We start from the raw sequence: 15,006 nt of genomic DNA on the forward strand, positions 1-15,006 counted from the left end.
CCGGGAGGCAGAGCTTGTAGTGAGCTGAGATCTGGCCACTGCACTCCAGCCTGGGCAACAGAGTGAGACTCCGTCTCAAAAAAAAATTTTTTTTTGTTATATTTATTTATTTATTTATTTTTGAGACAGAGTTTTGCTCTTACTGCCCAGGCTGGAGTGCAGTGGCGCAATCTCACCTCACCGCAAACCCTGCTTCCCAGATTCAAAAGATTCTCCTGCCTCAGCCTCCCGAGTAGCTGGGATTACAGGCATGTGCCACCACGCCCAGCTAATTTTGTATTTTTAGTAGAGGTGGGCTTCCACCATGTTGGCCAGGCTGGTCTTGAACTCCTGACCTCAGGTGATCTGCCCGCCTCAGCCTCCCAAAGTGCTGGCATTGCAGGCGTGAGCCACCATGCCTGGCTATTTATTTTTTTGAGACAGAGTCTCACTCTGTCACCCAGGCTGGAGTGCAGTGGCATAATCTTGGCTCACTGCAACCTCCGCCTCTTGAGTTCAAGTGATGCTTCTGCCTGAGCTTCCTGTGTACCTGGGATTACAGCACATGCCACCATGCCTGGGTGACTTTTGTATTTTTTTAGTAGAGATGGGGTTTCACCGTGTTGGCCAGGCTAGTCTTGAACTCCTGACCTCAGTTGCTCTGCCCACCTTGGCCTCCCAAAGTGTTGGAATCACAGGCGTGAGCCACTGTGTCTGCCTTTTTTTTCTTTTGAGACAGAGTCTCACTCTGTCACCCAGGCTGGAGTGCAGTGGCGCTATCTCAGCTCACTGCAACCTCCGCCTCTCAAGTTCAAGTGTTTCTCCTACTTCAGCCTCCCAAGTAGCTGGGACTACAGGTGTGCACCACCACACCCAGCTATTTTTTCTGTATTTTTAGTAAAGATGGGGTTTTACCATGTTCCCCGGGCTGGTCTTGAACTCCTGAACTGAAGCGATCTGCTTGCTCTGGCCTCCCAAAGTGCTGAGATTACAACCATGAGCCACCACGCCCAGCCAAGATTACATTTTCTGTATGAGACCAGTGTATACATTACAGCGATTTTATTGATGTAGTTTCAAGGAAGATAATTTATTACTCTGTAGGGATCGTAATCTGTGATAGTCTTATCTCTGGCTCCATTTAGTCTTCCTAATTATTTATTAAAAACAGTGTTATAGGGACAGGGTCTCACTATGTTGCCCTAGCTGGTCTGGAACTCCTGGGCTCTAGCCATTCTCCTGCCTCAGCCTCTCAAAGCAGTGGGTTTATAGGCATGAGCCACCACTCCCGGCCTAGTCTTCCTACTTTTTTACAGAAAAAAAAGGCAGAAGTTGGCCGGGCGCGGTGGCTCACGCCTGTAATCCCAGCACTTTGGAAGGCCGAGGCGGGCGGATCACAAGGTCAGGAGATCGAGACCACGGTGAAACCCCGTCTCTACTAAAAATACAAAAAATTAGCCGGGCGCGGTTGTGGGCGCCTGTAGTCCCAGCTACTCGGGAGGCTGAGGCAGGAGAATGGCGTGAACCCGGGAGGCGGAGCTTGCAGTGAGCCGAGATCGTGCCACTACACTCCAGCCTGGGCGACAGAGCGAGACTCCGTCTCAAAAAAAAAAAAAAAAAAAAAAAAGGCAGAAGTTGCCAGGCGCAGTGGCTCATGCCTGTAATCCCAACACTTTGGGAGGCCAAGGTAGGTGGATCACAAGGTTGGGAGTTCAGACCAGCCTGGTCAACATGGTGAAACCCCATCTCTACTAAAAATACAAAAACTACCTGGGCATGGTGGTGGGCGCCTGTAATCTCAGCTACTCGGGAGACTGAGGCAGGAGAATTGCTTGAACCTGAGAGGCGGAGGTTGGAGTAAGCCGAGATCACACCACTGCAGTCCAGTCTGGGCAACAGAGCAAGACTCCATCTCAAAAAAAAAAAAGAGCTGCATGCAATATGAGTCAAGCCACCTAGCCACATTCCTCTCAAGGGTCAGAATAATTTAAAATTCCAACAGCAGTAAATTTGAATTCTTTCACATACTGAACTGTCAAAAACCCAGTCATTGTCCGTTCGAGCTCATCAGCTCATCAGCTCAGCGGCAGGGCTGGGACAGATGCCTGGGATGACATGAATTCCTCCTGTCCCTTCTGTCTTTCTTTAAACAAGTCACCAGGGGCCATATCCATGCCCCCTGGTGGCTAAACGGTGTCGTGTCCCTAAAGGCCTCCCGCCTCGAGGCTCTCTCTGACCAGGAATGTGGATTTCTTAATGCGTGGTTTGACCAGCTCCTTCACTGCCAGGCATAGATCTTTAGGTATTGTAAGTGTCCAGTAAGTGCCCGTGAAAGGTCAGGGATGGGGGCAGATGGTGGAAGTGATTCAGAGAAACGAGAAGGAGAATTTGATTGAGGTATGGAAAGGCTTGCAGAGGCGGCCAAAGATAAAATATGCCTATTGATCTACAGGAAGTCAAATTAAGAAAAACGGCTGGGCGCGGTGGCTCACGCCTGTAATCCCAGCACTTTGGGAGGCCGAGACGGGCGGATCATGAGGTCAGGAGATCAAGACCATCCTGACTAACACGGTGAAACCCTGTCTCTACTAAAAATGCAAAAAATTAGCCAGGTGTGGTGGTGGGCGCCTGTAGTCCCAGCTATTTGGGAGGCTGAGGCAGGAGAATGGCGTGAACCTGGGAGGCAGAGCTTGCAGTGAGCTAATATCGTGCCACTGCACTCCACCCTGGGCGACAGAGTGAGACTCTGTCTCAAAAAAAAAAAGAAAAACATAGGCCGGGCACGGTGGCTCATGCCTGTAATCCCAGCACTTTGGGAGGCTGAGGCAGGCAGATCACTTAAGGTGAGGAGTTCGAGACTAGCCTGGCCAACATGGTGAAACCCCTTCTCTACTAAAAATAGAAAAATTAGCCAGACATGATGGCACACACCTGTAATCCCACCTACTTGGGAGGCTGAGGCAGGAGAATTGCTTGAACCCGGGAGGCGGAGGTTGCGGTGAGCCGAGATCGTGTCACTGCACTCCAGCCTGGGCAGCAAGAGTGAAACTCCTTATTAAAAAAAAAAAAAAAAAAAAGCAGCTCGCGTGGAAGGTGCTTCTCTCAGGCACTCAGGGTCACCGGGTGCAGGGCAGGGTGGTCCCGAATGGCATGCTGAAGGGCCAGGATCTCACACCGTGGGCTGCAGAGAGCCACTGAAGGTTTTGTAAGCAGGGAGAGCTGGTGGCTCAGCTGAGCATAGTCACTGAAGGAACATTACTCTGATAGTGGGAGGGGTACACAGAGACTTGCGGGTGACAGGGGCCGGGACTAGTCTAGGTCATGTGATGTATAAGAAGCCTGTGTAGGCTTTAAAAGCAAGACACAAGGGCTGGGAGCAGTGGCTCATGCCTGTAATCCCACCACTTTGGCAGGCTGAGGCAGGGGATCACTTGAGCTCAGGAGTTTGAGACCAGCCTGGGCAACACAGCAAGACCCTGTCTCTTAAAAAAAAAAAAAAAAAAAAAAGCAAGACATCATTATTACACCTCAATAAGGCTGTACAGACACAGACACACACACACACACACACACACGACAGACTACAAGTCATAGTTCCTGGATACAGGAATACAGGAGGATTGTGTTTCCATGGAAAAGGGTTTCTCGAAAACTAAAGGGGCCAGGCATGGTGGCTCACTCCTGTAATCCCAGCACGTTGGGAGGCCATGTCTTGACCTCGTAGCCTCAAGCGATCCTCTCACCCTAGCCTCCTGAGTAGTTGGGACTACAGGTGCGCACCACCACAACTGGTTAGTTTTTGTATTTTTAGTAGACACAGGATTTCACCATGTTTGTGTGGCCAGGCTGGTCTCGAACTCCTGACCTCAAGTGATCCATCCGCCTTGGCTCCCAAAGTGCTCTGGTTACAGACATGAACCACCGCGCCCAGCCCATATCCCTTTCTTTCTTTTTTTTTTTTTTTGGAGATGGAGTCTCGCCCGTTGCCCAGGCTGGAGTGCAGTGGTGCGATCTTGGCTCATTGCATCCTCTGCCATTCTTCTGCCTCAGGCTTCCAAATAGCTGGGACTACAGGCGCCTGCCACCACGCCCGGCTAATTTTTTTTGTACTTTTAGTAGGACGGGGTTTCACCGTGTTAGCCAGGATGGTCTCGATCTCCTGACCTCGTGATCCGCCCGCCTCGGCCTCCCAAAGTGCTGGGATTACAGGCGTGAGCCACCGCACCCGGCCCCATATCCCTTTTTCTAATGCTACATTATAAATGCAAAAAGGAATTGTCCCAGGAAAGTAAGGAAAATGATCCACTAGAATGAATGAATGATCTTTTTTTTAAAAAAAAAATTTATTTTTTGTAGAGATGGGATCTCACTGTGTTGCCCAGGCTGGTCTCAAACTCCTGGGTTCAAGCCATCCTCCCGTCTCAGCCTCCCAAAGTGCTGAGATTATAAGCATGAGCCACCAGACATGAGCATTACAGGCATGAGCCCAGCCTGAGGTGGGGGTTTCTGAGGGGGGCTTGGTTCATGGAACTGAGGGGCCACTCCTGCCTACTCACGGATCAGCTGTCTTCTCACCTCAACTGACCCTAAAGACACTTTTTCTTTTTTTTTTTTGAGACAAAGTCTCGCTCTTGTCCCCCAGTCTGGAGTGCAGTGGCGTGATCTTGACTCACTGCAACCTCTGCCTCCCAGGTTCAAGCGATTCTTCTGCCTCAGCCTCCCGAGTAGCTGGGATTACAGGTGCGTACCACCACACCCAGCTAATTTTTTGTATTTTAAGTAGAGACAGGGGTTCACCATGTTGGCCAGGCTGGTCTCGAACTCCTGACCTCAGGTGATCTGCCCACCTCGGCCTCCCAAAATGCTGGGATTACAGGCGTGAGCCACTGCGCCTGGCCCCTAAAGACACTTTCTAGGGCCTCAGGGAAAGCCTGAAACTGGGCTGCTGGCTTGGGCATCTGTCACTTGACAACTTGGGCATTGTCTTGTCACATTTTGTATTCATGTGGCTGGTTCTCCATTGCCACTTCTCATAAGTCAGGGTTTTAATCAAGGATTCCCTTGGCATTGGTATTAATCCGGCTTCTCCCCAAAGCATCCCAGCTCCGAGGGGTGGCACCTGGCTGTGGGCGCCATGAGTCACTGGCTAGCAGCCGGACTCCAGGCTCAGAACCTGAGAATCTTGGCGGTGGGGCAGGATTGTGAGGCCGCATTCTGTCCCTGGCGAGACCCGGCGCTGCCCAGTTCCTCCTGGGCCTCCCAACGCCCCCGATGGCTTGTGCCCCATGGCCGTCTGTCTGGTCCCTCCTTCATGTCGGTCGCTGCCCCCCCGGTGACTGCTTGGCTTCTGGAGTTTAAGGGGGCTTTTCCCACCCCGTACTGAGGCACCCCCGCATCATTCCTGGGCGTGTCCCCAAGAACAGCCATGTCCTCCACAGTGCAAGCTGAAGGTAGGAGCCCCCGAAAGAGACCAGGAAGGCAGCAGAGGGTGGGCTGCGCCAGAGAGAGGATGCGGGGGACCTGCTGGGGAGGAGAAGAGATGGGGGAGAGGAGAGGGGACCCTCCTACCGCAGTGGCATCGGGAGGCCCTGGGGGCTCCTTCCCTCTGTCCCTTCACCACAGCAGCCTCTCTTCTTTGGAGAACCCCTCCCCACTGCTGCCCCCCAAGCCCACTTTTCCGCAAAGCCAGGACTCCATGAAACAGCATCTCCAAGCCTCGGTGTCTTCTCCTCCACTCTGCGGCTTGAAGCAGAACGGAGTTCTAGGCACTGCTGGCAAAATAGAATAATGACGGAGAGGAGGAGACCCAGATCCTTGTAGGCCCTGAGAGGGTCCCCTAAACATCATCGTTTGGGGGTGCGTCCCGAAAGCCACTCCCTTACTGACCAAAGGAAGTGACCGCTCCATCTCATCCTGGGAGTGGTCATTTTTCTGCTTCATCCCAAGCAAAGATGAGCCTCCCGTCACCAAACTCAGAGCTGTGGTGACTGGGGACAAGTTCGCCTCAAGCTCCACTTCAATTCTCTCTACCATCATAGATTAGTTCAATTTTATAACCTAATGTTTATATATTTAGAGGGTACAAGTACAGATTTCTTTTTTTCTTTTCTTTTTTTATTTTTTTTTTGGAGACAGAGTCTCGCTCTGTTGCCCAAGGCTGGAGTGCAATGGCGTAATCTAGGCTCACTGCAAGCTCCACCTCCCGGGTTCAAGCGATTCTTTTGCCTCAGTCTAACAAGTAGCTGGGATTACAGGTGTGCACCACCACGCCCGGCTAATTTTTGTATTTTTCATATAGACGGGGTTTCGCCATGTTGGCCAGGCTGGTCTCGAACTCCTGAACTCAGGTGATCCACCCGCCTTGGCCTCCCAAAGTGATGGAATTACAGGCATGAGCCACCGTGCCCGGCCAACAATCTGGATAACTTTCATTGTCATCTGATAGAGAATAGAAAAGTCACAGAGATGCCTCATTTTCCCTGAATGACACTCGTAGTCCCTAAAACTATCGCGTGAGATCCCAAAGAGCATCAGTCATCTCTACCAGCATCTTCCCCGCCATCTAGGCACTCTCGGTTTATTTTATTTGATTAAATTTTTTTTTGTCGGGATGGAGTCTGGCTCTGTCACCCAGGCTGGAGTGCAGTGGCGTGCTCTCAGCTCACTGCAACCTCCACCTCCCAGGTTCAAGTGATTCTCCTGCCTCAGCCTCCGGAGTAGCTGGGATTACAGGCGCCTGCCACTGTGCCTGGCTAATTTTTGTATTTTTAGTAGAGACGGGGTTTCACTGTGTTGGCCAGGCTGGTCTCAAACTCCTGACCTCATGATCTGCCCACCTTGGTCTCCCAAAGTGCTGGCATTACAAGTGTGAGCCACCATGCCTGGCCTCAATTTATTTTTCTTTTTTCTTTTTAAAAATAGAGGTGAGGGCCGTGCGCAGTGGCTCACGCCTGTAATCCCAGCACTTTAGGAGGCCAATGCAGGTGGATCACCTGAGGTCAGGAGTTCAAGACCACCCTGGCCAACATGGTGAAACCCTGTCTCTACTAAAAATACAAAAGTTAGCCAGGCATGGTGGTGGGTGCCTGTAATCCCAGCTACTTAGGAGGCTGAGGCAGAACTGCTTGAATCCAGGAGGCAGAGTTCAAGGTGCAGTGAGCCGAGATAGCAACACTGCACTCCAGCCTGGGCGACAGAGTGAGACTCCATCTCCAAAAAAAAAAAAAAAAGAAAAATAGAGATGGGATCTTGCTATGTTGCCCAGGCTGGTCTCAAACTCCTGGGCTCAAGTAATCCTCCTGCCTCAGCTTCCCAAAGTGCTGGGATTACAGGTGTGAGCCACCACGCCTGGCTGCTCTTGATTTTTTTAAAATGAGGAATGCCTTATGTAATGATCCAGGCATACTTCTAGCCTGACGAGGGGATGCCCTTTATGGTCTATGAACCAGAGCTTGAGTCTGGAGGTGGGAGAACCTAGGTTTGAATCCCTGCTTAGCAGTCAAATGATTGTGGGCACATGACCTTGAGTTCAATTAAACATTTATTGAGCTCCTACTATGTCTGAGGCATTGTGGATACAGAGATAAGACACTGTCCTGGCCCACAAGGGGCTCAGGGGACCTGCTCAATGGACAGCCAGGCTCTTTCCTCATCTGTAAATTGGAGATGATAATATCTGTCCATCATGGCTCTGGGGCTAATCGTGATGACAGAATGTGGAAGTATGAATCACAACACAAAAGAGAGGAGTGGTAGATGCTGCTGCTTTCTTCCCTGAAGTTCCATTTATTTCTGTATGTATGTATGTATGTATGTATTTAGAAACAGGGAGGCTGGGCGCGGTGGCTCAAGCCTGTAATCCCAGCACTTTGGGAGGCCGAGACGGGCGGATCACGAGGTCAGGAGATCGAGACCATCCTGGCTAACACGATGAAACCCCGTCTCTACTAAAAAATACAAAAAACTAGCCAGGCGAGGTGGCGGGCGCCTGTAGTCCCAGCTACTCAGGAGGCTGAGGCAGGAGAATGGCGTAAACCCGGGAGGCGGAGCTTGCAGGGAGCTGAGATCCGGCCACTGCACTCCAGCCTGGGCGACAGAGCGAGACTCCGTCTCAAAAAAAAAAAAAAGAAAAACAGGGAATTGCTCTGTCGCCCAGGCTGGAGCGCGCTGGTGCAATCATAGCTCACTGTAGCCTCCAGCTCCTGGGCTCAGGTGATCCTCCTGCCTCAGCTTCCTGAGTAGCTGGGACTACAGGTGCATGCCACCATGCCTGGCTAAGTTTTTATTTTTATTTTTTACTTTTGAGACAGAGTCTTGCTCTGTCACCCAGACTGGAGTGCAGTGGCGTGATCTTGGCTCACCGCAGCCTCTGCCCCATGGGTTCACGCAATTCTCCTTTTTCAGCCTCCCAAGTAACTGGGATTACAGGTGTTCACCACCACGCCTGGCTAATTTTTGTATTTTTAGTAGAGATGGGGTTTTACCATGTTGGCCAGGCTGGTCTTGAACTCCTAACCTGCTTCGGCCTCCCAAAGTGCTGGGATTACAGGGGTGAGCCACCATGCCTAGACTGCTTTTTATTTTTTGTAGCGATCTTGTTGCCTAGGCTGGTCTTGAACTCCTGGGCTCAAGCCTTCCTCCCTCCTTGGCCTCCCAGAGTGCTGGGATTACAGGCATGAGCCACTGTACCTGGCCTTGAAGTTCCATTTAGAAATGATGACTCTGTCATTCTAGAAGGTGATGAGATAAAAATGCCCCCAAAGAACAGACATGACTATAATTCTGAAATGATGCTTGAGGTCTCTGGTTTAAGCAAGCCTGGCTCCCTGAGGTTAACTGACTTGTGCCCGTCCCGCAGGGAGGACATAGAACAGTCTGAATGAGAACTACTTATTATTACTATTATTTTATTTTTTATTTATTTTTTTTGAGACGGAGTCTCGCTCTGTCGCCCAGGCTGGAGTGCAGTGGCGCGATCTTGGCTCACTGCAAGCTCCACCTCCCGGGTTCCCGCCATTCTGCCTCAGCTTCCTGAGTAGCTGGGACTACAGGCGCCCGCCACCACGCCCGGCTAATTTTTTGTATTTGTTTTTTAGTAGAGACGTGGTTTCACTGTGTTGGCCAGGATGGTCTCGATCTCCCGACCTCGTGATTCACCCGCCTTGGCCTCCCAGAATGCTGGGATTACAGGCCTGAGCCACCGCGTCCGGCCTAAGAACTACTTATTCTTTCAATCACAACTCACTGCCCTCGACATCCAAATTTGGCTGATGTTTTATAGGACTCCCCCCGCCACCGATCAAGAAGTCTTGGAAAAGCACCCTGTTGAGTTACTGTGAATATTAGCAGAGATAAAAGGTGTCCACTGAATTCTGCATGTGTTGCCAGAAATGTGTTGACATCTACATTTTAGCCTGGAGGTATCGGTGCATCTGTTAATCCTGCAGCTGCTTCTCAGGGGTTTTGAGTACAGCAGCTTGGAAACTTAGCCAGAAAATTGCGATTCCAAATTTGTGCTTTTGTTAATTTTTTTTTTTTTTCAACCTCTATCTCCCGGGATCAAGCCATTCTCCTGCCTCAGCCTCCCGAGAAGCTGGGATTACAGGCATGCGCCACCACGCCCAACTAATTTTGTATTTTTTCTTTTTTTTTTTTTGAGACGGAGTCTCGTTCTGTCCCCCAGGCTGGAGTGCCATGGCGTAATCTCGGCTCACTGCAACCTCTGCCTGCCAGGTTCAAACAGTTCTCCTGCCTCAGCCTCCTGGGTAGCTGGGACTACAAGCATGTGCCACCATGCCCGGCTAATTTTTTTTGTATTTTTAGTAGAGATGGGGTTTCACCATGCTGGCCAGGCTGGTCTCGAACTCCTGACCTCGTGATCCGCCTGCCTTGGCCTCGCAAAGTGCTGGGATTACAGGCGTGAGCCACTGTGCCCAGCCCTAATTCCCAGCCCTAATTTTTGTATTTTTAATAGAGACAGGGTTTCACCATATTGGCCAGGCTGGTCTCGAACTCCTGACCTCAAGTGATACTCCCACCTTGGCCTCCCAAAAGTATCGGGATTACAGGCATGAGCCACCATATCTGGCCCAGAATTTGTTCTTTGTTCTTGTGGCAAGTGCTTGAAAATGTGGATTACAAAAGAAATGCTTTCTGTGTTTCATTGTGTGAGTTAAGTGTGTTGTACCAGGCAGATTTATGTAGTGAGGACCACCCCATTAGAGAATGAGGAGTGTAATATAGATTTAAATATGCAAATATATACGTAGAGGAAATATATATATGTATATACACACACGACTTGTGATAGAATTTATCTTGTCACTCAGCAAGAGAAAATTTTGCCTGTGTCATGTAGAAACTTATGCACTTAAGTTATAAAATATTTAGAAATATTTGCCTAGTAGAACCGTAAGGCTTACCTCAGGCTAACCATAAAACTCGGAACTTAAAGTGTTTATCTAAGATAAACATTTAGCAAATATTCAGCAAATATTTGGCAAGGGCCTTCCCTGAGCCAGGCGCTTGTCATTGGTTACAGCCTTGGATTTTGAAATTATATTTGCTTCCTTTTTTTTTTTTTTTTTTTTTTTTTTACCCCAGTCCTGACCATGTGAGATACTTGTTGCTTGTCTGCCCAGAAGCTCACGTGGTGGGTTATCAGCCTTTCTCAGGAGCATTCAAGAAAGGGCATGATCCTGGTTTAGGTTTCCTCTGGCACACTGGAGGAGAGTCCGTGGTGACTGTCAAGGTTTCCGGAACAAGACATCTCCCTCATCCCCCAGGCAGGGGCCAGCACCTCCACTGTCCGGCCAGGTCTCCTTGCTGAGTACCCCCAGTGAAAACATTCACACAGAGCAACAAAAATCACATGCATTCATTTGTATGGGAATGGCAGTACTAAAAATAATTTTATTAAACGTCTGCATGAGGCCAGGTGCGGTGGGTCACACCTGTAATCCCAGCACTTTGGGAAGGCCGAGGCCAAGAGTTCGAGACCAGTCTGGCCAACATGGTGAAACCCCCCACTTCTACTAAAAATAAAAGAATTAGCTGGGTGTGGTGGCGCATGCCTGTAATTCCAGCTATTGGGGAGGCTGAGGCAGCAGGAGAATTACTTGAACCTGGGAGGTGGAGATTGCAGTGAGCCAAGATTGTGCTACTGCATTCTGGCCTAGGTGACAGAGTGAGACTCTGTCTCAAAAAAAAAAAAAATAATTGTCTGCATGATACAAAAGTGGATGAAAGACCAGACTCAATGACTCACTCCTATAATCCCAGCACTTTGGGAGGCCAAGGTAGGAGGATCGCTTGAGGCTAGGAATTCAAGACCAGCTTGGGCAACAGAGGGAGACCCCATCTCAAAAAAATTAAAAAATAAGCGAGGTGTGGTGATGGCACCTGTAGCCCCAGCTGCTCAGAGAGGCTGAGGTGGGAGGTCGCTAAGTCTGGGAGGTTGAGGCTGCAGTGAGCTATGACTGCACCACTGCACTCCAGCCAGGTGAACAGAGCAAGACCCTGTCTCTAAAAAAAAACAAAGAAATCCAGAAGTGGTACAGAGCAGAATTTCGGCGATCCGAAACATATGCATATTTATGTATTCCAAGTCTTCGATAGGAATGCATTTCTGTGAAAACCAGCAAGAGGCCAGGTGCGGTGGCTCACGCCTGTAATCCCAGCACTTTGGGAGGCTGAGGCAGGCGGATCACCTGAGGTTGGGAGTTCAAGACCAGCCTGACCAACATGAAGAAACCCCATCTCTACTAAAAATACAAAAAAATTAGCTGGGCGTGGTGCCACATCCCTGTAATCCCAGCTACTCGGGAGGCTGGGGCAGGAGAATCGCGTGAACTTGGGAGGCAGAGGTTGCGGTGAGCCGAGATCGTGCAACTGCACTCCAGCCTGGGCAACAAGAGCAAAACTCTGCCTCAAACAAAACAAAACAAAACACCCAGCAAAAGGTGGCATGCTTCTCTTGTGTGCTTGGCATAGAGGCAGTGTGGGGTGATCCTAGGATTTTTTTTTTTTTTTTTTTTTTTTTTTTTTTTTTTGAGACGGAGTCTCGCTCTGTCACCCAGGCTGGAGTGCAGTGGCCGGATCTCAGCTCACTGCAAGCTCCGCCTCCCGGGTTCACGCCATTCTCCTGCCTCAGCCTCCCGAGTAGCTGGGACTACAGGCGCCTGCCACCTCGCCCGGCTAAGTTTTTGTATTTTTAGTAGAGACGGGGTTTCACTGTGTTACCCAGGATGGTCTCGATCTCCTGACCTCGTGATCTGCCCGTCTCGGCCTCCCAAAGTGCTGGGATTACAGGCTTGAGCCACCGCGCCCGGCCTGATCCTAGGATTAAGTGTGGTACATCTGTTGTTTGAAGACCCACTTCTACTGGTTGGGAGGCCTTGGAAACGTATGGAAGTTCTCTGTGCATCAGTTTCCTTTTTGAGACAGGGTTTCGCTCTGTCACCAGGCTGGAGTGCAATGGCACAATCTTGGCTCACTGCAACCTCCGTCTCCTGGATTTAAGCGATTCTCGTGCCTCAGCCTCCCAAGTAACTGGGACTACAGGCGTGTACCACCATAATTTTTGTATTTTTAGTAGAGACGGGGTTTCACCATATTGGCCAGGATGGTCTCGATCTCTTGATCTTGTGATCCACCCGCCTTGACCTCCCAAAGTGCTGGGATTACAGGTGTGAGCCACCGCACCTGGCTGATTTTGTATTTTCAGTATAGACCGGGTTTCACCATGTTGGCTGGGCTGGTCTCAAACTCCTGACTTAAGTGATCCGCCCCGCTCAACCTCCCAAAGTGCTGTGATTGTAGGTGTGAGCCACCACACCTGGCCCTTTTTTTTTTTTCTTTTTTTTTCCTGAGACACAGTTTTGCTCTTGTTGCCCAGGCTGGAGTGCAGTGGCACAATTTCGGCTCACCACAACCTCCGCCTCCCAGGTTCAAGCGATTCTCCTGCCTCAGCCTCCTGAGTAGCTGGCATTATAGGCATGCACCACCACACCCAGCTAATTTTGTATTTTTAGTAGAGACGGGATTTCTCCATGTTGGTCAGGCTGGTCTCAAACTCCTGACCTCAGGTAATCAGCCCACCTCAGCCTCCCAAAGTGCTGAGAATACAGGCGTGAGCCACCCGTTTTTTGTTTTTGAGACAGGGTCTTGCTGTCACCCAGGCAGGAGTGCAGTGGCGTGATCTCAGTTCACTGCAACCTCTGTCTCCCAGGTTCAAGCGATCTCGTGCCTCAGCCTCCTGAGTAGCTGGGATTACAGGTGTGAGCCACCACACCGGCTGATTTTTGTATTTTTAGTAGAGATGGGGTTTCGCCATGTTGGCCAGGCTGGTCTTGAACTCCTGGCCTCAAGTGATCTGCCCGCCTCGGCCTCCCTAAGTGCTGGGATTACAGGCATGAGCCACTGTGTCCAGTTCTCAGTTTCCTCATCAAGCACCTGGGGGAAAGGAATGGCCACTTTCATGGGATGGTCCTGCAGATGAGCAGAGATGCCAGCCATATAAAGAGCTGTGTACAGAGCCTGGCACATGCGAATTTGTCATCACATAGCAGCCAAGATGATTGGTGGCCTCACTTTATTCTGTCGGCAGTGGTGTGATCATGACTCACTGCAGCCTCAAACTCCTGGGCTCAAGTGATCCTCCCACTTCAGCCTCTTGGGTAGCTGGGACTGGAGGCATGCACCACCACATCCAGTTAATTTTTAAATTGTCCGTAGAGATGGGCGGGGGGGCGGGGGTCTCGCTATGATGCTCAGGCTGGTCTCGGACTCCTGGCCTCTAGCGATCCTCCCACCTTGGCCTCCAAAAGTGCTGGGATGACAGATATGAGCTACTGTGCCCCTCCCTTCAAAGACATTTTTCTAATACTGAAATCTGATGCTCACACTCCCCTGTTCAAACTCTACGCAGTTCCCCAATAAGCTCTTACAGGATGCTATCCCAATGCCAATGCCAGCCCCACCTCTACCTTCTAGAGACTCTTCCAGGGCTCTGGCCACACCCAGTGACAAGCCCTGGCATATAATGGGCCACTGTGTACTCTCTGGGATCACAGTTCACTCTGCCTGGAATGCTCTGCCACTGGTCCCTGGGGCTGATTCACCACTGGCCTTCCCAGCCAGGCTGTGGTCCTGGAACTCTCCAGGCACTCAGGCTCATCACCAGCCAGTGTGTGGCACCTCCACCCCTCTCGCCATACAAAGCTCCCTTCACCACAGTTACTGTCTGCCTCCCTGTCTGACTGCTACTTGTGTCCCTGTCATCGTCCTCTTTGGCCCCCCAGGGCTTGCACTGCACACACAGCCTGGGATAGCAGTTCCATCTTCTGCATGCTGCACATTTGAAGGGGCAGGAACTGCTTTGTGTCTGAGGGCAGCACTGGTCAAAGCCATGCTGGGACATCCCAAAACGACACCCCGGCGTTCACAGACTCCAAACCAGGGGCATTGCTGGGGCAAAAACAATTACTGGAAGAGAAGGGGACCAGCGGCTGTGGATTTTGTGGGGTTTATCAGGAAATGCAGAGAAGTGAAGGGACAATTAGCCATGAAATTGAAGGAAAATGTGCCAGCTTTTGTTGATCTGATAGGAAAGGAGATCACCAGGCCTGCAGCTGCTACTCTTCAGCAGTTTGCAAGGCTGGGAGGAGAATCCAGGTGGTCCTTGTTGACCAGGTGTTAGGATGGTTGACCTGAGCCACATCTCTTCATGGTTGATGAGGCACGAGGTTGCACCTCAGTATTCTCTGGCCAGGGGCTGTCACCCTATGGTGCCTGGACAGCTGCCCCCAAAAACAATGGCCTCCTCACTGCCTACCAGGGCCTCTACTGGCTCCAAAGCCCTTGGCCACTCCTGGCCAGTCTCCACTCTTTTTTTTTTATTTTTGAGATGGAGCCTCACTGTCGCCCAGGCTGGAGTGCAATGGCACAATCTCGGCTCACTGTAACTTCCGTCTCCCAGGTTCAAGTGATCCTTATGCCTCAGCTTCCCGAGGGATTACAGGTACCACC

Source organism: Macaca mulatta, chromosome 3, assembly GCF_049350105.2.
Source record: "Macaca mulatta isolate MMU2019108-1 chromosome 3, T2T-MMU8v2.0, whole genome shotgun sequence".
In the NCBI taxonomy this organism is placed as follows: Eukaryota; Metazoa; Chordata; class Mammalia; order Primates; family Cercopithecidae; genus Macaca; species Macaca mulatta.